Here is a 20969-nt window from a genome sequence, read left to right on the forward strand (position 1 = left end):
ACCATGAGCCCTGCTATTTCTGTCTTCTCAGAGATTACAGTGTGCGGCTGGCAGGCATCTCTAAAGAGAAATTTGTAGAGCATGAGAGCCAGTAAGTCACAGGGTCTGAGGAAGGCACAGCCCCACGCCTGCCACGCCTCCCAATACACCACCAATTGCCTCCATCATCAGCAGCTTTAGTCATCTCCAGCCTAAGATAGAGGTTGTCCGGAAACTTAGCTGGAAAGGTCAGTTGATTTAAATAGCTGTGGCACTCACAGCAACTTTCCTGGCATAAGAAATGAAACCCAAGCCGCAATAGATGATGTACCCAGGGCTCTACCTATGGTGGCAGGGACAGAAACGAAGGCTACTGAGCATTCGTTTGACACCGGCTGTGTTCCCTACTCGTGTGCTTTGGCACGTCCACAGAGTGACCTTACTTAATCCTGAGGGCTGTATATCATTGTAACCATGTTGTAGGTGATGGAAAATCTCAGCAGGAGTAAATGACTTGCCCAAAGGCAAGAAGATCAGACATTGCTTCTTCACTGACTCAGTGCTGAAGACTTACAGCCATGTGCTTAAAAAATGTAGGCACTTTTTTCCCCCGGAAAAGATGATAAATGCATGCTTTTTTTAAAACTCCAAACTGTAGAGAAAAACAACCACAAACAACTCTCTCTTATCCCTGTCTCAAGTAAGTCACTATCAGTACTTGTAATTTTACCAGGAATAGTCTATGAGTATAAGCATATAAATGTATTTGGAAGTTTGTGTGTTTTTAGTGTGTCTGCTTTTTGTGTGCACCCACCTTGCTTTTTCACTTGGTCCAGGGGACTTCTCTGCTGGTCCAGTGGCTAAGACACGACCCTCCCAGTGCAGGGGACATAGGTTCAACCCCTGGTCAAGGAACTGGATCCCACATGCTCAGCGTGGCTCAATAGACTTAATGAGAAGCTACTGTATAGCACAGGGAACTCTGCTCAATGATCTGTGGTGACCTAAATGGGAAGGAAATCTTAAAAAAAAAAAATGGATATATGTGTGTCTGTGTGTATGTATATAACTGATTCACTTTACTGAACAGCAGAAACTAACACAATGTTGTAAAGCAACTATACTCCAATAAAAAAATTTTATTAAAGAGAAAGTCTGCTGATTACAAGCCAGGAGTTCTAGAGAGCACAGTGGAGAGGTCAGTTGTGGGGAAGGGAGGAGTAAATTGGTCCACGTTAGGGGATATGTGGAATAGCAGGGATATGAGAGGCCATGTGATAAAGGCTGAGGTTTGGAGCTCTGGCTAGATTGGGAAAAATAGGGATGGGGACTTGATGGAATTAGTTTTGGGTGATCCATTCAAAATGCAGTCCAGAATATTCCTAATCCCTGAGTGAGGAGACTAGGCTTTGTAGCAACAAGTTCCTTGGGCAGCTTGGGGTATTATGAGTCCCACCTTACAAGTATAGCGAATTACTCTTGATGAACTTAAGTAAATTAATGCCAGATGGAGAGTGAGCTAAATCCTTTGAGTCCAGAATCAGGAGTTGGCTCACACTCTGAAGCTAAGAGGTATTTCCTAAATTTGATTGAGCAGAATTATATGGGATGGTTCTTATTTTTTTTTTGGCTGTGCTGAGTCTTAGTTGCGGCAGGTGGAATCTTTAGTTGCAACATGTGGGATCTAGTTCCCTGACCAAGGATAGAACCCCAGCTTCCTGCACTGAGAGTGCAGTGTGTTAGCCACTGGACCACCAGGGAAGCCCCTGGAATGGGTCTTAAAAATAAGTACTTGCTCTCTCCCTCCTCTGGAAGTGGGGGTCCCTCATTCTGCAAGTTTCTAAGTTGCCCCATTACCAAAGTTGTAGAAAGAAGATGGTGCTGGGAACACAGAACTCTTCGGTTAGTTTGGAACTGTAGAGGGCCATCTTTTATATACATGATTATGATGTTTGAAGAAAAGGTGGAGGGGAAGTGAAAGCTTATTACTAGTTTAGTCTAATATATCCCTACCAGTTAAAAACAAACAGCATACAACTAAGTTCACTGTGTTTTGAAAGCAAAAATTATATGGTCAAGGAATACACTAACTGTGGCTTCCCTGGTAGGTCAGATAGTAGAGAATCTGCCTGTAGTGCACGAGAGCCGGGTTCAATACCTGGGTCGGGAAGATCCCCCGGAGAAGGAAATGGCTACCCACTCCAGTATTCTCGCCTGGAGAACCCCATGGACAGAGGAGCCTGGTGGGCTGCAGTCCATGGGGTTGCAAAGAGTCAGACACGACTGAGCAACTAAGCACGAAGGTGAAATAGGTTGCCTGTTAGGTTGCTAATATGTACTTAGGTGTGAAGAGCCCAGGAAACTGAGAATCATAGTGGAAAATTCAAGTTGGCTGTTTTATTCTTCTTTCATCTGGTCATTTTAGCCCTTGTGGCAGTTCTTTCAGAATATGATAGAATCTGGACTTCCCTGGTAAATCCAGTGTTGAGAGTCATGCTTGCCAATGCAGGGGACACAGCTCTGATCCTTGGTCCAGAAGGACTGCATGTGCCACAGCTACTGAAGCCCACACACCTAGAACCCGTGCTCTGCAACGAGAAGCCACTGCAGTGAGAAGCCCGTGCGCGGCAATGAAGACGCAGCACAGTCAAATACATATACACATACATATACAAAAATTTTTTTAAAAGAATATAATAGAATAATTATCGTTACACTTAGTCTTTTCACATCACAAAAGAAAAGTGATAATTAAATTATGTCAAATGGATTTGACATACAGGTATCCCCCACTTTTCAGAGGTTCACCTTATTCTGGGTTCCTTTATGCCCCTTTGATTTCAGGAAAGACCTAAAGACCTAGTATTTGTTTTGGTAACAAATCCAAAGCGGATTTTTGCTTTTACAAAAAAAGTCGAAAATTGAGAGTAGCGTTCAGTGTTTGTTTTGCAGGAGACTTTGTAGAAACAGCAAGTATCGCCCCCCTGACCCAAGCAGAGTGGCAGCACCAGTCTCCTTCCCAGGGAGCCACACTCATCTCAGCATCAAGCGTCTGTATCCCTTTTGTCTGTTTTATTTTTGTTTAAACTTTTTATTTTATATTGGAGTATGCTGTGATAGTTTCATGTTCATAGCACCGTGACCCAGCTGTATATATACATGAATCCATTCTCCCCCAGACTCCACTCCCATCTAGGCTACCACGTGACATTGAGCAGATTTCCCTATGCTAAACAGTTTATGTCCTTGTTGGTTACGTATTTACATTTTTAAATTTATTTTCCATTCATGTATTTTTGACTGCATTGGGTGTCTGTTGCTGCAGGGGTTACACTCTAGTTGTGGTGTGTGGGCTTCTCACTTGTTGCAGAGCAGCGGCTCTAGAGTGTGCAGGCTTCAGTAGTTGCGGCTCGTAGGCTTAGCTGTTCTGCAGCATGTGGAATCTTCCTATACCAGGAATCAAACCTGTGTCCCCTGCATTGGCAGGCAGATTCTTAGCCACTGGACCACCAGGGAAGTCCTGGTTATCCATTTTAAATATAACAATGTGTACATGTCTAACCCAAACTCTCTGAACCACCCCTTCCCTCCACAAGCCGCCATAATTTTGAACTGTGTCTATGAGCACTTATGCTTTATCTCAGTTTAATTTGTGCCTCCATTAGCAAGACGTGTACCGAGGTGATCGCTTCTTTGATTTACGCCATTTCGAGTTAGGAGAGGTTTCAGAGGAACCGAGAAGTCAAACTTAACCTGAGTTAGAAACGTTCCGTTTCTGAAACATAAAGGAGTAGGAGCCAAGGACACAAAATAAAACTGGCCACATTACAAAAAGTTAAAACAAGAGAAAGGGCTCTGTTACACTTGTAAGTAACTAAAATTAATGTACGACAATGCCACGTTGCGCAAGTTACAAAGCGCTTTCACATATACTATGTCCCCAAAGCCGTAGTGGTAGGCTCAGGACAGTTATCACTGCCATTGCCGTTTTAAGGATGACAGACCACGGAGTTCCAGGAACCTGTGGAACTGGACTGCCTGGGATCAGATCCTAACTACGCCTTTACTCATGTGTGGCCTTTGGCAGGTGGCTTCATCTTTACGTGCCTCAGCTTTGTCTGTAAAATGGAAATAACAATAGTAACTGTAGCTCGTAGGATTCTTGTGGAGTTAGATGGATCAACAGAACCTAGCAGAGCGAGGCTCAAGAGCGAGGGGAATATATGTATACATAGAGCGGATTCATGTTGTTGTATAGCAAAAACAAACACAGCATTGTAAAATAACTATTCTAATAAAAACAAACAAAAAAAACCCAAACAAACAAAAAACAGCACCTAGTATGCAGTAATTACTGATGCCAGGCGGAGAATTAAAAAAAATACAAAAACTTTACACATAGTCTTTTATTATAGAGATTTTTGTTTATACTTTTTTTTTTTAAGCACATGCCTAAAAGACAAAGGAATATAAATGAGTAACTCAGCTCTATTAAGAATTCATCCACTCATTCAACACTTGCTGAGTATCTACTAGGAACTTGGATGGATGTCAAAAGGTGCCAAAGATAGGGTAGAGACCTCTGAATTTACACACATACAATGTTATTTTACTTCTTCTGCTTTAATTAAATCTGAAGGCAATAGTAGTGATACTGAGGTGCCCTGGTAGCTTCAGCAACCTCATACTCTCCATCAGAATCTCTACTCAGCCATTCCAAATAGATTTACAAGCTAAGTAAAAGGTGTCCTTGCTCTGCAAATGCATCTCCAGGGTGAGTCGTCTGACCGCACTGACCACGCAAAAGCTGCCCTACTCGCCTCCTTTCAGTGGTGCCCTTGGCTCACGCCGAGCCTGGGTTGCTGGGTCTCTGGCCCTGCCTAGAGGTGGAAAGAAATTCAGAAGAATTACCTGGTGCCCAGAACAGAAGGAAAAGGTGGCCAATGGCTGCTGCAGGTGATGTCAATGCCTGCAGTCCCCGGAAGCACGTGGCTGGCTCACTGCTCTGGCCCAGCCCCTTCAGATGAATCCTGTCTCCTTCCTGGGCCCTAAAACAATATCCATGTCTCTTCTGTCTTGAAAAGTACTTCCTTTAAATCTTTTCAGAGGTTCCCTTTCTTGGGGAGCCCCCTGTGCCTGTTCCCGGTAAGATTTAAAGTGTTTGAGTTTTCACTTGTATTCATGCCTGGAAAATCCCATGGACCGAGGAGCCTGGGGGCTACAGTCCATGGGGTCGCAAAGAGTTGGACAAGACTGAGCGACTTCACTTACTTACTTACTTACTTGAGGACTGGTAGGCTTCCAGTAGCTTTAGATTTCCACTCAGCTTCAGCTTCCACCCAGCAACCCAACCTTCCCCCGAGGCAAAGAATCAAAAATCCCAGCTAACCACCTGCCAAACAGTGGGGCCAGCTGGGGGTGGGGGAGGGGAGGACTACCTGCTAAAATGCTCTTGGAACCACTCTCAGTAACCTTAGCACGACGGAAGCCTGGATACTGTACACTGGGTGATTGCTGCCCTAAGTTTTAAAATACAAATTTTGGCAGTGAGACTGGTAAGCTTTTTTATTTTTAGTTTATTCTCAGTAGGAGGATAATTGCTTTACAATGCTGTGTTGGTTTCTGCCATACAACAACAAGACTGGTAAGCAATTTTTTTTTTTTTTTTTTTTTTGCAAGAATAGACATAAAATCTGTAAACATCTAAGTCCCTGCTATGTGCTAAAGGCCATGCTTGAGGCTAGAACAGACCAGAGAGACCAGAAACCAAACAATTCCTCTTCTCAGAGTTAAGTGGGAAGAGAGGTGTTGAACAAGTTAATTCAGAAATCGAACACTCTGTTGTTTAAAATTACACGTGTGCCAAGCCATAAAGTGAGGCAAAGGACTGAGTAACGTGTAATTCAGGCTGTGATTACTTCTGCGGAGAGGGAAGGTAAAGCAATGGGGCAGAGGCATTACTGGGAGGGCTACATTTTTTTCCCCCCCAAATCCTTTTTTTTAAAAAAATCTTTTCATTTTATATTGGCGTACAGCCGATTAACGATGTTGTGTGACAGTTTCAGCTGAAGAGTGAAGGGACTCAATCGTACATATACAAGTATTCATTTTCCCCTACTCCCCTCCCATCCAGGCTGCCACATAACATTGAGCAGAGTTCCATGTGCTGTACAGTAGGTCCTGGTGGGTTATTCATTTTAGACATAGCAGTGTGTACAGACAACTGTAAGTTCATTCTCTAACTCTGAGTCTCTTTTTGTTTTGTAAGTTCAATAGTAGCATTTCTTTTTAGGTTCCACATGTAGGGGATGTTATATGACATTTCTCCTTCTCTGTCTGGCTAATTTCATTCAATATGACAATCTCTAGGTTCATCCATGTTGCTGCAAATGGCATTGTTTCATTCTTTTTAATGGCTGAGTAATATTCCATTTGCATGTATGTATCACATCTTTATCCATTTCTCTGTTGATGGACATTTAGGTTACTTCCATGTCTTGGCTGCTGTAAACAGTGCTGCAATGAATATTGGGGTGCGTGTATCCTTTCAGATCGTGTTTTGCTCCAGATATACATCCATGAATAAGCTTGCAGGGTCATGTGGTAGCTCTATTTTTAGTTTTTGAAGGAACTTTCATATGTTGTCCATAGAACTGTACTAATTTACATTCCCACCAATGATGTAGGAAGGTTCCCTTCTCTCTACACCCTTTCTAGCATTTATTGTTTGTGGGTTTTTTGATAATAGCTGTTCTGACTGGTATGAGGTAGTATCTCATTGTAGTTTTGATTTTGCATTTCTCTAATAATTAGCAATGTTGAACATCTTTTCATGTGCCTGTTGGCCATATGTATGTATTCTTCAGATAAATGTCTATTTAGGTCTTCTGCCCATTTTTTGAGTGGGTTGTTTGTTTTGATGCTGTTAAGCATCATGAGCTGTTTGTATTAATAAATTTTGGAGACTAATCCCTTGTTCATCACATCATTTGCAAATATTTTCTCCCAATCTGTGGCTTGTCTTTTCATTTTGTATGTTGTTTCCTTTGGTGTGCAAAAGTTTTTAAGTAGGTCCCATTTGTTTATTTTTGTTTTTATTTCCATTATTCTAGGAGACAGATTTTTTTAAAAAAGGTATTGCTGTGATTTATGTCAGAGAATATTCTGCCTTTGTTTTCCTTTAGGAGTTTTATAGTGTCTGGTTTCACATTTAGGTCTTTAATCCATTTTGAGCTTATTTTTCTGTATTGTGTTAAAGAATGATCTAGTTTCATTTTTTTTACGTGTACCTGTCTAGTTTTCCCAGCACCATTTGTTGAAGAGACTGCCTTTCCAACATTGTGTAGTCTTGCTTCCTTTTCATAGCTTAATTCACCATAGGTACGTGGGTTTATTTCTGGGTTCTCTATTCTGTTCCATTGATCTATATTTCTATTTTTGAGTAAGTACCATACTGTTTTGATGACTGTAACTTTGTAGTATAGTCTGAAGTCAAGGTGCCTGATTCTTCCAGCTCTGTTTTGCTTTCTCAAAATTGATTTGGCTATTCAGGGTTGTTTGTGTCCCCATAAAAATTTTGAGATTTTTTTGTTCTAGTTCTATGAAAAAATGCCATTGGTAATTTGATAGGGATTGCATTAAATCTGTAGATTGCCTTGGATGGTACAGCATTTTGATAATATTGATTCTTCCAGCCCACAAACATGGTATATCTTTCCATTTGTTTGTGTCTTCTTTGATTTCTTTCATTAGCATCTTATAGTTTTTGGAGTACAGGTCTTTTGTCTCTTTAGGTAAGTTTATTCCTAGGTATTTTATTCTTTTTGATGTGATGGTAAATGGAATTGTTTCTTGAATTTCTCTTTCTAATCTTTCATTGTTAATGTAGAGAAATGCAACAAGTTTCTGTGTATTAACTTTGTAACTTGCAACTTCACCATTTTCATTGATGAGCTCTAGTAGTTTTCTGGTAGATCTTTAGGATCTTCTGTGTATAGTATCATGTCATCTGCAAACAGTGACAGTTTAACTTCTTTTCCAAGGATTCCCTTTACTTCTTTTTCTTCTCTGATCACTATAGGTAGGACTTCCAAAACTATGTTGAATAAATGTGGCAAGAGTGGACATCTTGTCTTGTTCCTACTCTTAGAGGAAATGCTTTCAGCTTTTTACCATTGAGTAGGATGTTAGCTGTAGGTTTGTCATATATGGCCTTTATTATATTGAGGTAAGTTCCCTCTATGCCCACTTTCTGGAGAGTTTTTATCATAAATTGATGCTGAATTATGTTAAAGCTTTTACTGCATCTACTGAGATGATCATTTCATTTTTACTCTTTAATTTGTTGATGTGGTGTATCACATTTGTTGATTAGTAGATATTGAAAAATCCTTGCATACCTGGGATGAATCCCACTTGATCATGTTGTTGTTGTTCAGTCACTAAGATGGATCTGACTCTTTGCAGCCTCATGGACTGCAGCACACCAGGTTGCTCTGTCCTCCACTATCTCTTGGAGTTTGTGAAAACTCATGTCCATTGGGTCAGTGATGCTATCTAACCATCTCTTCCTTTTCCTTTAGCCTTTTCCAGCATCAGAATCTTTTCCAATGAGTCAGTTCTTTGCATCAGGTGGCCAAATTATTGGAGCTTCAGCTTCAGCATCAGTCTTTCCAGTGAATGTTCGGGATTGGTTTCCTCTAGGTTTGATCTTGCAGTTCAAGAGATGCTCAGGAGTCTTCTCTAGCACCACAATTCAAAAGCATCAGTTCTTCAGTTCTCAGCCTTCTTTATGGTGCAGCTCTTACATCCATACATGACTGCTGGAAAAACCATAGCTTTGGCTATACAGACCTTTGTTGGCAAAGTGATATCCCTGACTTTTAGTATGCTGTCTAGGTTTATCATAGCTTTTTTCCCAAGAAGCAAGCATCTTTTAATTTCATGACTCCAGTCACAGTCCTCAGTGATTTTGGAGCCTAAGAAAATAAAATCTGTCACTGCTTCCACTCTTCCCTCTTCTATTTGCCAAGAAGTGATGGAGCCAGATGCCATGATCTTAGTTTTTTGAATATTGAGTTTTAAGCCAGCTTTTTCATTCTCCTCTTCCACCTTCATCAAGAGGTTCTTTAATTCCTCTTCACTTTCTGCCATTGTAGTGGTATTATCTGCATATCTGAGATTGTTGGATATTTTTCCTGACAATCTTGATTCCAGTCTGGCATTTCACATGGTGTACTCAGCATATAAGTTAAATAAGCATGATGGCAATATATAACCCTGTTGTACTCCTTCCCTAATTTGGAGCCAGTCCACTGTTCCATGTCTGGTTCTAAATGTTGCTTCTTGACCCACATACAGGTTTCTCTGGAGACAGGTAAGGTGGTCTGGTACTCCATCTATTTAAGAATTTTTCATGGTGTGTTATGATTCACGCAGTCAAAAGATTAATCATGGTATATGATTTTTTAATGTGTTGTTGGATTTGGATTGCTAGTATTTTGTTGAGGATTTTTGTGTCTATGTTCATCAGTGATATTGGCCTGTAATTTTCTTTTTTTGTGGTATCTTTGTCTGGTTTTGGTATCAGAGTGAGGGTAGTCTTATAGACTGGGTTTGGAAGTTTTCCTTCCTCTGCAATTTTTTTAAATAGTTTCAGAAGGATAGGTGTTAACTCTTTCCTAAATGTTTGATAGAATTCGCCTGTGAGGTCATCAGGTCCTGGACTTTTGTTTGTTGGGAGTTTTTTAATCACAGTTTCAATTTCAGTGCTTGTGACTGGTCTATTCATATTTTCTATTTCTTCCTGTTTCAGTCTTGGGAGACTACCTTTCTAAGAATTAAACAATTTCTCGAGACTGGTAAGCTTTTTAATGCCAACAAAATTTTAGAAAAGTCATGAAAGCAAATTATCATGTGGTAATTAGAAACAAAAGGTCTGATCACAACAAATAGACTAAGAACAAGTCATGGCAACCTGGCTACTTTTCTTTTCTTTCTTCCTTCCTTTATTTTCTTCTTCTTCTTTTTTTTTTTAATAGTGTCACTAAACTAGTAGATAAGGACAAAATTTGTCTTGATTCCAGTAAGAAAAAAGTCTCTTGTGAGTAAACTAAACAAATTAAAAGTAATGTAAACTGGATAAATGAAAGTTAGGTGGATTGGTATCTGGTGGAACAATGAATATTCAGAGTGTTAATTGATGAATTGATTCCAACCTGGAAGGAAGATTTTTCATAGTTTTGCAGCAACATATTCTCCTTATATCTGCCTCCATTCTGTTTTTTGTCATTTATTTGATTGAAGAATTTATAGTAATACAGTTACATAATTTGCCAGTGACTCAAAAAGGAGAAACAAGATGAATTCAAAAAGGTCACAGTGACTTGAAAAATTTGTACCAAAATCAGTAAGGTGATTTGTAACAAGGATAAACTTTAAAAAAAATTTTTTTTATTTTATATTGGATTATAGTTGATTTTAATGTTGTGTTAGTTTCAGCCATACAGCAGAATGATTCAGTTATACATATACACATAGAAATTCTTTTCTCAGTTAGGTTATTGCACAATATTGAGCAGAATTCCCTGTGCTGTACATAGGTCCTTGTTGATTATCTATTGTATTTATTTATTTATTAACAGCTTATTTTATATTGGATTATAGTTGATTTACAATGTTGTGCTAGTTTCAGGTGTATAACAAAGTGGTTCGTTTATACATATACATGTATCTATTCTTTTTCAAATTCTCTTCCATTAAGGCCATTACATAATCCTGAGCAGAGTCCCTGTGCCATACAGTCGGTCCTTGTTGGTTATCCATTTTAAATATAGCAGTGTGTACGTGTCAATCCTAAACTCCCAATTTATCCTTCCTCCACCTATCTTTCCCCTCTGTTAACCATAAGTTTGTCCTCTAAGTCTGGGAGTCTGTTTTTGTTTTGTAAAGGTTCATTTGTATCATTTTTTAGATTCCTTTATGTAAGTGATATCATATGATATTTCTATTTCTCTGACTTAGGATAAATATTATATTCTTATGAAGACCTAACCTGAAAATCAAGAGCACAGTATATGTTGGTTTAAGAGCAATGGATTCCTGCTCTCAGGGGTTTTAATAGACTGCAAAGCAACAGGTGTGATAAGACTTTCAAAAAGTCAGCAAAATTTTTCTTACATTAATTAGAAATTTAATGTCTAGAAGAAGAAAGAAGCAGGCACTTACTGTGAAATTACCCCTATTAGAATAGTCCTAGAGAATCAACCTTTTAGAACTGGATCAACGATCCAGAAAATATCTAGAGAGAGAACAGGCTGGGGAAGGATCTAGAAGTCATTATAGAACAAAAGTAACTGGGAATGTTCAATGTGAAAAAGAAATGACTCAATGTAGACATGAGTCCTATGTAATTTCAGAGGGTGGAATGAGGATAAAGATGAAAAGAAAAGAGAAAAAAAAAGATAACAACAACTGCAAAGAAGCAAATTTTACCTCATCATGAAGAAAAGCATAAAGCATTTCATAAATAGGAAGGACTTTCTTATGATAGAATGACCTCCCTGCCTTATAGAGCTTGAGCTTAAATTGCATGATCGCCTTTAATGGATGCTATAAAAACAGTTCCTGAACTTGGAATTCTGTGCAAAATGACCTGTTGGGCAGGAGTTTTTAAACCTGATTCCCTGGTTGGGCTTCAGGAAGACTTTGAACACACCGAAATGATAAATAAAGCATATTTGAGAAGGGTATCCATAACTATCTGTAACTCCTTCTGTTTGCATGTTTTAACCAGAGTGTCCAAGAGAGGAATAACCAAAAAGAAAGTTTAGGTGACTGCCCTAGGCTGACTTCCAAGTTCAGATATTCTAGGATTCACATTCCTACACCAACATCTTTGATACCAAAGGTCAGTGCAACGTCTGGCCTGGGACATAGAGCAGGTCATCCCTGCTTCAGCACCACTGCTTTTGGCTTCAGCTTTCATTCGACAAGTAAATGAAACCAAGTGACATTTTGTGGGTACAAACTCAGAACCCTTCCCCCTGTCTTTGACACCTGTCCCTGGTGACTACTCAAGTTCCTGGAAGTGGGTGAGGAAGTAGGTGAGACTGGGCTCTAATCTTCTGAAATACGGCAGAAGAGAAGGCCTCAGGTCTCCAAAACCCTCTGGGGCTTTCCCACTCACCAGCCCCTGACCCATGCGGTCAGCGTGGAATTGTGTGGAGGCCGAGTGAATGGAGGCAGTGTCATGCCAGTTTGTATGCCACTGAGAACACTTTGTGCTATATACCGTGCAGCTGCAGCCTCCTCGGACACCAGTGGGTCCTGGGGTTATGCCTGCAGGCAGCTGGCACTCAACAGGCTCCTCCAAAAATGGTGACCCGAAGGAAGCCTCCAACCCAGCTCAAAGGAGGGGAAGAGAACTTTTTAGGTAGCATAGCTTATCTCTGGAGACCAAGAGATAAGCAAGAGAAATAAATAGTCTCCTTATCTCCACGTCGGACAAGACTTAGCAATTAAACATCACCTCCACTCGGCCCTCCATTTTTTCTCCCACTTTCCCCCTCCTTCCTTCTTGCCCTCTTTCTATGTTCTTGCTCCACTTCTCTTTTCTTTGGCACCAAGCAGGAGCCTCATTCCCCAACCAGGAGTCAAATGCCTGCACCCTGCTTTAGGAGTGTGGAGTCTTAACCACTGGATCACTGGGGAGGTCTCATCTCTCCATGTCTTTGATTGCTCTTCCCTTCCCCTTCTGTTGTGATGTCTCAGTTAGCTCAGCATTGCTGTTCAAAATTTTAGTTACATAATATGGCTCATGAAAGCAAAATAACCCTGCTGCCTGTCATGCTGTTCTGGGTGAAACTCAGATGGAAGGAAAACACCTCGTGCTCAGCGCTTCTGGGCTTTCTTGGACTCATTGCCAGGAGGATAAGCAGAAATCACTAGAGAGAGAATGAAGTGAAAGTCACTCAGTCGTGCCCAACTCTTTGCAACCCCATGGACTGTCCATGGAATTCTCCAGGCAAGAATATTGGAGTCTTTCCTTTCTCCAGGGTATCTTCCCAACCTAGGAATTGAACTGGGGTCTCCTGCAAGAATCCACCTGCAAAGCAGGAGACCCTGGTTCAATTCCTGCATCGGGAAGATCTGCTGGAGAAGGGATAGGCTACCCACACCAGTGTTCTTGGGCTTCCCTTGTGGCTCAGCTGATAAAGAATCTGCCTGTAATGTGGGAGACCTGGGTTCGATCCCTGGGTTGGGAAGATCCCCTGGAGAAGGGAAAAGCTACCCACTCCAGTATTCTGGCCTGGAGAATTCCTTGGGGTCGAAAAGAGTAGGACACAACTGAGCGACTTTCACTTTCACTTAAGTAGTAAAGGGCTGACATGTTCCGAGGGCACCAGACATCTGTCTCTTGAGATGAACTCAGTCAGGTTTTAGAGCTTTCCAGTCTGTTTAAAGGCAGAGGAAGAACAGGTCAGAGACCAGGGACAGTGGGGGTGGAGTGAGTGGTAGCAAAGAGACAGTGATTAGACACATGTGAGATCTGAGAGGAGAACCTTCCATTCTTTCCATGCTCTGCCACCACCTCTGGAATAAGTCAGCATGTCTACTGAAAACCATACAATCCACACTAGCTTAGTAGCCCCTAGAAGTATTTATTGGTTTCTCAGTAGTTGTGTAGACAAATGGCAGGATCATATCAATAGTTTCAAGCTCCCGGAAGTGACTGATGTTAACCTTATCCCCTGGGAGATGCCCCTGGCTCCCAGATTTTGATTATTCAGGCAGAAATATTAATGCAACCCCACAGAGGTCTCTCCTGGGAATGCTGTGGTAAGAACATAGAGGTTTTTGGGAGGTTCTCAGTCTGCATTCGTTCTGCTGAGGATTTGCCTTTTTCCCCTAAGTATCAATCGGGAGAAGGGATGATCTATAATATTATCAGTTTTTAGGATTAGACAGGAACCAGATTTAGTGGGAACCCATCTTATTGTGTATATATGTTCTCCAAACATTTTAGCCCAGGTGAAATATGGATTACAGTGACCATCAAGGGCATCTTTGACAGGAAGGAAACCTCTCACAGAGGAGCATGAAGGTTTGGGCTTGTAGTGGAGCTAATATGAATGCAGGGGTTGCGCTTGGCTTTAGAAAGCCTATAGGAGCCCAGTCTGGGAATTCACTTTATATGCACATACACACTCTGGGGCTTTTTTGGTCCCTGGAAATGTTGCTTCTATCTTCTTGCCTGCTCTGGGTTCCCTGTATGGCTCCCAGAGCACCCGTGTGCTGTTGGGGATGGAAAAAGGGAAGGAAGTAACCATATCACCCTTCACTCCCAATTGAGTGCAAATGTTGAATGGGAAATCCTTAATTCCACTCTGTGACAGACAAGTGGGAATAATTAAGAACAAGAATCAAAGGAAGGAAAGAAAAAACCATAAATAAAATACTTGTTCCCCAGGTAATACTTACTATTGTCTCAAGGCCAAAGATGCCCATCCTGATATATATAAGGGTTTGCCCACAAATCCTTTGATACTCCTCCCCTCAAGAGGTGGAGCTTTTCTTTCTAAGCATGGACCAAATTTATTTTATGTTTTATTTTATATATTTATTTGGCTGTGCCAGCTCTCAGGTGTTGCATACAGAATCCTTAGCTGTGGCAGGTGGGATCTAGTTCCCCAACCAGGGCTCCAACTTGAGTCCCCTGCATTGGGCATCTTAGCCACTGGACCACCAGGCAAGTCCCAAGTGTGGAACAATTTTAGTGATTCAAAGTGATTCACTTCCGGCATACAGAGCATGGCAAAAGTAATGGAATATCGCTTCCAAGATTAGGTTATAGGAAGAGTATGTCTTCCACCTCCCTCTCTCTTTCACTTTCTTTTTTGCTTTACTCACTGTGAAGGACGACATGTCATGAGTAGCACTGTGGAGAGGCCCGTGTGAGAAGGGATGCAGCCTCCTGCCCAGGCATGCGACTGAGTTTGGGAGCAGATCCTCCAGCACAGTCAGATCTTCACAGACTGCAGCCCTGACAGCTTGCCTTAGCCTCCTGAGAAACTCTGAGGCAGAACCACCCAGCTAAGTCACTCCCAGATTCCTGACCCCAGGAAACTTGTTGTTTAGTCGCTGAGTCATGTCCAACTCTTTGCAACCCCATGGACTGCAGCCCACCAGGTTCCTCTGTCCATGGGATTTCCCAGGCAAGGATACTGGAGCAGGTTGACATTCCTTCTCCAGGGGATCTTCCCGACCCAGGGATCGAACCCACGCATCCCCTGCTTGGCAGGTGGATTCTTTACCACTATGAGACCATACCAGCTATGAGACAATGATGGATAACACACTTCAATGCTTTCAAAGTGGAAGGTCCCGCAGGGGTGGAGACTACTGGGCTGACCTCCCTGGGGAAGATTGTCATCTGCTTTAAGACTCCTACACATAGCCAGAGTCTTCAAACAGAGAGAAATTCTTCTAACCTAGAAGAAATGAGTTTTAAATAGGTTAAATATTCCTATTATTATTCATACTAAAACGTTGTCTTATATTTTCCCCCCCAAAGAAAAGCTGTGTCAAGGTATGACTTGTTCATTTCTTTCAAACTTCTCCAACATCCCTAACTTTTTAAATTCAGCTGTGAACGTTGATCACAAACAAATAACTGTCAGTTGAAATCACTCGTCTCCCAAGAAAGCAAATTCAGCCCTTAACTGCTTCATTTCACTGTTGGACATGGTTTACTGCACAGAATGATAAATCCAAAAGGAACTTCAGGGGTGTGCATAGCTTATCTCAGGCTGATTCTATTAGGATGGTGCCAATTTATGTGCAAATGAATCATTTAATGCCAGATAGTCTAGAGATCAAATTGCCAACATCCATTGGATCATCAAAAAAACAAGAGAGTTCCAGAAAAACATCTATTTCTGCTTTATTGACTATGCCAAAGCCTTTGACTGTGTGGATCACAATAAACTGTGGAAAATTCTGAAAGAGATGGGAATACCAGACCACCTGACCTGCCTCTTGAGAAACCTATATGCAGGTCAGGAAGCAACAGTTAGAACTGGACATGGAACAACAGACTGGTTCCAAATAGGAAAAGGAGTACGTCAAGACTGTATATTGTCACCCTGCTTATTTAACTTATATGCAGAGTACATCATGAGAAATGCTGGGCTGGAAGAAGCACAAGCTGGAATCTAGATTGCCAGGAGAAATATCAATAACCTCAGATATGCAGATGACACCACCCTTATGGCAGAAAGTGAAGAAGAACTAAAGAACCTCTGGATGAAAATGAAAGAGGAGAGTGAGAAAGTTGGCTTAAAACTCAACATTCAGAAAACTAAGATCCTGGCATCTGGTCCCATCACTTCATGGCAAATAGATGGGGAGACAGTGGAAACAGTGTCAGACTATTTTTTGGGGCTCCAAAATCACTGCAGATGGTGACTGCAGCCATGAAATTAAAAGACACTCCTTGGAATGAAAGTTATGACCAACCTAGAGAGCATATTAAAAAGCAGAGACATTACTTTGCCAACAAAGGTCCGTCTAGTCAAGGCTATGGTTTTTCCAGTGGTCACGTGTGGATGTGACAGTTGCACTATAAAGAAAGCTGAGCGCAGAATTGATGCTTTTGAACTGTGGTGTTGGAGAAGACTCTTGAGAGTCCCTTGGACTGCAAGGAGATCCAACCAGTCCATCCTAAAGGAGATCAGTCCTGGGTGTTCATTGGAAGGATTGATGCTGAAGCTGAAACTCCAATACTTTGGCCACCTGATGTGAAGAACTGACTTATTTGAAAAGACCCTGATTCTGGGAACAATTGAAGGTGGGAGGAGAAGGGGATGACAGAGGATGAGATGGTTGGATAGCATCACCGACTCGATGGACATGAGTTTGAGTAAACTCTGGGAGTTGGTGATGGACAGGGAGGCCTGACGTGCTGCAGTCCATGGGGTCTCAAAGAGTTGGACATGACTGAGTGACTGAACTGAACTGAGTCTAGCTATGTTCCCAACTGTCCCCTCCTTAGGGAAGGGAGGAGCCTGCAAGCCTCAGCTGCTTCCAGGATACAGATGATCATCCTTGAAGGCCTGCCTTTGGAATCAGGAAGAGGAGAATATTTCTGGACCAGGTAATTAGGGGTTAACTACATGAGTGAGGAAGCTCATACACAAATTATTAACATCTAAGATTAATGCTCTCCCACCCCCACAGTCACCCTCCACCCCAGGCTCCTAGCCACTTCTTTTAGCTACTGACTGGCACTGGCAATGACCTTTCTGTTAATTCAATAAACATTCACCAAAGGCTTACATGGTTAAGTGCCTTAAGTAGACTAGGCCAGAATGCACTTATGTAAAGATGTTAATAGGGTGGGAGTTTCTGATTCCTAAGCCTACCTAGGAATGAGTCTGGAGATAGGTTGTTTGGAGAGGAAGAGCCCAGTTCATTCACTTTTTTATTTTTTAAAATATTTAATTTATTTACTTGCCTGCATCAAGTCTTAGTTGTGGCACACGGGATCTTGTTGCCTCATGCAGATCTTTCGTTGTGGCACAAGGACTCTCTCTAGTTGCAGCCTGAAGGCTCCAGGGCACACGGGCTTCAGTACTTGCAGTGCATGGGCTTAGTTGCTCCCAGGCATGTGGGGTCTTCCTGGACTAGGGATCAAGCCTGTATCCCCCACGCTGCAAGGTGGATTCTTAACCCTGGGACCACCAGATCATGCATTCATTCTAAGATCCTCTCTTGTGAAGAAAGCCCTGGGGAAGTGGATTCTCCTACTATTCTGCCTCTCAATTCAGCTCCTAATATATCGCAAATTCCTTCCCAGAGACCAGAAAAGCGTTCTTTTCTGCCCCTCCCTCATCACCCTCTCACTGGCCCATATCCTCTTTCCTCCCTTCTACCAATATGATGCCATACTTTATTATATAGCATTATTTGAATAGTCATCAGAACAGCTCAAAAAATTATGAGGATAATATAAGATAATCTTAGTATACATAGCAATAGGCCCATACCAGAAGTCTCATACCAGTCTCATGATGCTAGTGACATTCTTAGCTGTAAGAGGGAGGGGAATGAAGAAGAGGAAGAATTTCTATTCACTTGTCCCCCTCATTCCTGTTTCCACCAAAACACCAAAAAAAAAAAAATAGTGTCTATTTGGTCCCCATAAATTTTGGAGGTATCTTGAATGCCTCCCCATTTAATGTCAATAGAGCAGAATAATAGTGACAAAGGAGGAGTTATTCTGAACTTTCATTGAAAAAGGCAAGTGCAGAAAGGCTGCCATGGACATTTTAGACTTTTTTTTTTGCAGCACCATTCGACTTGTGGGATCTTAGTTCTCTGTCCAGGGATCAGACCCATGCCCCTTGCTTTGGAAGCACAGTCTTAACCAATGGACTGCTAGGGAAGCCCCAGAGTTTAGATTTGATGAGTGTGCACCCACTGGAGTTAAGTCTGCAAATCTGCTGACTACGCCATAAGGTGGAGGAGTAGAGGAAGCTGAGACAGCGACAACCTCAAGACGATGCAAGTAACTTAATCTGAAATCCGTGAGAAAAAGGACAGCTTGCTGAGGTCCAAGGCCCTCCAAAAGCAAGTCATCAAGTGACAATAGGAACAACACAGACACTTCCTCTGTAACATGGAACTAGGTAGGACACCACCCCCTTCATATCAGAGGGGCTCCAGGCAGTGAATTATAGATAATCAATTAGTTGGCAGTGCCCGAGAACCTCCTGTCTGTTAAGCACAGCAGAGGGTAGAATTAGAAAGTGTTGGCAGTAGAACTGTGCTTTGAGAATGATTATAGCATCTATGTCTTGACTCCCTACTCCTGGTGACAGCTTCTCAGACCAGTGAACCCACTTTAATGTATACTACTTCTGAAAGAGATATTCATAAATTCCTGTCTCCTTTGTAAGGTGCTATAATTTTTGCAAAAGGTTTGTGTAGGATGCTTCTATTGTGTATCTAATGTGTACATATATGTCTCAATATGGTATATGTCTTTATTTTGTATATGTGTGTATATCTATTACAAAATCAAGTTGACTTTTTCTTTTTTAATGAATGGCTGAGCTAAAGGCTATAAAATGATCAGGCTCTAGTCAAGTCAGATTATTTACAGTAGCAATTTACCTGAAGCCTTTGGAATGACATGATGAATTGCTACGACTCATAAAACAACATGGGGCTCTTGGCAGCCTGACTCCAGCCAGAATTAACCAAGCCAGCAGTCATTAAAAATTCAATAAAACGGAACTTCATCTTAGTGCCATGACCAGAGTTAAAACATAGCCAGGTCACCAAGACCTTATGAGTTTAACACCACCCAATAGAGCTGTGGGCTTAGAGCTCCCAAAACTGATACTTTAAAAATAATTCATTAGACAAGTCCTGCAGACAACATGACAGGTAAGGATACAGTCCTGAGAAAGAAAAACAGGATCCTTGCCTGTTTTTGAAGTTTACAGTCACAAAGCTGTGTGAGTGACAGGCTTTCTTTGGGATAGCAAGTTACTTTTCAGACTTTGCACTTCTATTGGTATAAGGGCCAAGGAGTAGATGAAATTAACCTCACTGAAGCCTTTGGTGAAATTTTTGAAACCCTGGCACCAAGTATTTGTTTAGGAAGCTCTTTTATCCGCTAGGTGTTCCCAGGTGGCACTAATGGTAAAGAACCCCCCTGCAAATGCGGGTTAGACGTAAGAGATGCCGGTTCAATTCCCTGGGTCAGGAAGATCCCTGGAGAAGGGAATGGCAATCCACTCCAGTTTTCTTTCCTGAAGAATTCCATGGACAGAGGAGCCTGGCAGGTTACAGTCCATGGGGTCACAGAGCTGGACACGACTGAGGCAGCTTGGCACAGCACTGCCATCCTACACAGTGGTACAGATATGGCTTGTTAAATGATCCCAATAGTAACCATCCAAGGAACTCCTTGGAATCCTCTATTAGCTCCTTACAGGCTTCCCAGGTGGCCCGGTGGTAAAGAATTCTGTCAATGCAGGAGATGCGGATTTGATCCCTGGGTTGGGAAGATCCCCTGGAAGGGGAAGGAAAGGCAACCACTCCAGTATTCTTGCCTGGGAAGGCCCTTGGACAGAGGAGCCTGGCGGGCTACAGTCCATGGGTTCACAAGAATCAGACACAACTTAGTGACTAAACAACATTAATTCTTCTGTTAGCTTGTGTTGTCATTCAGCTCCTATCCAGTCACCGACAGGATGAAATTAAGGGAACTCATCCTTTTGTGAGTACTGGCCTGTCGCTTTAAGGCTGAAGTCTTGACCGTCAGTCTCCATCTAACCTGTCACTGATAAAGTTATCAAGTAACCCAGTGTCTGCTAAATGAGCTATAAGAAAACACCTTAGAAATACAAAGGGATTGCACTGTGACGTGTAGGCCAAAGCTAACTCTACCTAAGAGGGTGGAGAAGGAAATATACTGGTTGTTTCCACCTAGATCCTGAAGACATTTAGAATTCCTTTTCTGTCCTTTGGAGAATTGGTTACAATGAGCACAAAAACAGCTTGCTTGGCTTATCTACTCAATGTAGTGCTTGCACTGTACAGGATATGCCAACCCTAACCCACCCCCTGCTCCCAAGAACCGTGGGGTCTGTTGGGGGTGGGGGTGACCCAGGGAAGGGAAACTGACTTTGGCTGGGGAGAGGGAAACAGAGCTTCAGTTGAAATAATTTAGCAGCAAAACCTGGAAAATGCCAAGAGCAAGAGGGCACTCTTAATAATCATGCTGCAACATGGTGCTGACTGGGACCACACCCAGCAAACAAATAGGTAAAGATTATCCTACTTTGAAAATTATGTCAGGGCCTAACCTTCCAAAGGCTTCCTTCATAGCTCAGTTGGTTAAGCGTGTCAATGTATGACAAAACCCACTGAAAAAATAAATAAATAAATTAAAATAAATAAATAAATAAAATAAATAA

The sequence above is a fragment of the Cervus elaphus genome, chromosome 14 (assembly GCF_910594005.1).
Source record: "Cervus elaphus chromosome 14, mCerEla1.1, whole genome shotgun sequence".
Lineage (NCBI taxonomy): Eukaryota > Metazoa > Chordata > Mammalia > Artiodactyla > Cervidae > Cervus > Cervus elaphus.